The sequence below is a fragment of the Pelodiscus sinensis genome, chromosome 12 (assembly GCF_052426305.1).
Source record: "Pelodiscus sinensis isolate ZL-2025 chromosome 12, ASM5242630v1, whole genome shotgun sequence".
Taxonomy (NCBI): domain Eukaryota; kingdom Metazoa; phylum Chordata; order Testudines; family Trionychidae; genus Pelodiscus; species Pelodiscus sinensis.
The window spans coordinates 50036823-50039091 of NC_143063.1; positions in this window are offsets into that span (position 1 = coordinate 50036823).

Below are 2269 nucleotides of genomic sequence, written 5' to 3' on the forward strand. Positions count from 1 at the left end.
TCCATTTTGTTCTGTAATATTTCTGCCTGTCCTGCAAAGTGGGGGCTCTCAACGTTGTACTTGGGACCCCAGCTCCGTAGGAACGGACAGCTGGCAGCTTGGAACGGGCTCTTCCCTCTGTCTGGACGCAGGCCCTTGGGGTAAAACTCAGTCCGGTGTAAAACAGGAGTGGGCTCGGCAAAACCCTTCCTTCCCTGAGAGCCCCGCTTCCTGGGGAGCAGTTAGAGCTCCCTGCTTGGGATTGGAGCATGACGTTCTGGCTTCCTCTTGGGACCGGAGTGGGGGCGTTGCTGTTTTCCTGTGTTGATTCCAGCACTGCCCCTTGGCTGCCAGCCCCAAACAGGGAGGAGAGGCAGCGCACAGCATGCTTTATGCATCAGAAGGCCTTGAGCGTCCCTCTCTCCCCCAGCAGCGCAGTGGTGTGGCTCTGGAGGGCGGGAACTGCCGGGAGGAATGCCCTGGAACACCCTCTGGGAAGGGGGACGCGTGTTCTGGGGCCTGCCGTCCTGTGAGCCGATTGTTCCTGACCTGCTCTGAGACTCACATCTCGGTCGTGAGGAGAGTAGAAGCAGAGTGGACAGGAATGAGGAACGCCCTCCTCTCCTTGCTGCTCTTCACTGCATGCTCCTGCCCTGCATATGAAAACTGTCTGGAAGGCTTTTAGCTGCTGCTAGTTCCCCACTTGCTCCCCAAAGTTGCTCTTTGAACTCTGGGAATTGCAGGCTTGTTTTCCAATGTAAAAGGCCATAAAATGGCTCTTGTTAGGAAAGAATGGCTGTTCAGACTGCCTTCCCTCCCCTTTCTCTTCCTGTCGCTTCCGCCCTGTCACTCAGACGGCTTAGCACAACGTGACTTCAAGGCAGCAGCCCCCAAAGCCTGCCTCTCTCAGGATTCCTTAGAGCAAAGTATTAAATGCCTCTCCTCGTTGGGGCAGGGCTCCCCTCCCCTGCTGTGGGTTATGGTCTGTCTCCTGGTGCGAACTGAGGGAGGTGGGACCCTTGCGTTACTGTGCGGTGCTAGCAGGTTTTAGCCTTTCCATCGGTTACAAGCTGCACTTCATCTGCAGCTACAGCGGGAGGGAGGGAACCCGACATAACTTCAGGAGTTTGTGTAAGTAAATCTGAACCAACCAAAATCCGTTTGGAAAGACCTTGCAAATATCCACAATTTTTAAAACATTTAAGCAGGATAAATGGGGCGATCTGGCTGATAAGCTTGGCTTCAGTCCCAGGCAGAGCAATGGAACTCCTGGGACAGGACTTCATTAGTAAAAAATGAATCCATTGGGAGTTAAATATGTGCACAGTCGACTGTGTCCTTATGAGACAACTACATCTCCATCCATAGAAATCCTTCCGCCCTCCCCCCACCGCTGCACTACATACGTTTATCGACTTAGGCAGCTAGAGCCACGTTATCTGTGGAAACCATCACATTTCGGCCAGCACTGCCCACTGGCCTGTGGGACGCTTGACTCTTTCCACTGGTGAGAGACTGGGGAAATCTATAGTTTGCCCCCCAGATATTTGCTGACTTTGATTCCAGATGGTTGGAGAGCTGAGTCTGGCCATCAGCCCTCTAATTCTTCCAGAGGGGATGCTTTTGTGACTTCTTTGCTGCTTAACAGCTATAGGGGCTTGTTTTCAAGTCCATGTTGCTACTGTACTAGGTTTAGTTTTAACAGGGAGGAAGGCCTAGTTGGTATCTAATTCCCAGTATTCCTCTAGAGGGATCATATTGTATGTGTTTGAGAGGAGATCTGCAACCATAACCGAGAGCAGCGAGAGTGGCTGACAGATCCTTCACTGAGACTGCAAAATGGCAAGACTTGGGTGCATTTTTTCCTGAGATAAGGACGGCATGTCCAGTTACTTCCTGCTGCTGGGGTCCTAGTCACCAGCACAATTGGACACTTGTGGACTGTTCCGCAAGGCCAGAACTTCATCATGTGAGCCGGCAAGCTGGGCTGTCTAGCGCTGAAGCAGGATGGTGTTACTTGTCCGTGAAGAAGTACCCTGGCGAACTGGAGTAGGAGCTTCCCTAGCTGATGCCGGCACTGATGTGACTGACAAGGTCATCTGTCTGTCACTTTCACAGCACCAAACTTGTGCACTTCCTTTAAAAATACATATATTGGGTTCATCCGGTTTTCTTCATTCCTTTTGCCTTACGGGTCATGTAGCTAATGGTTAAAAGTTAGGTTTAAGACTAAGTCAAACCAGTTTTACAACTTGAATGAACAAAGAAACACGAACAATAGCTTGTTTAC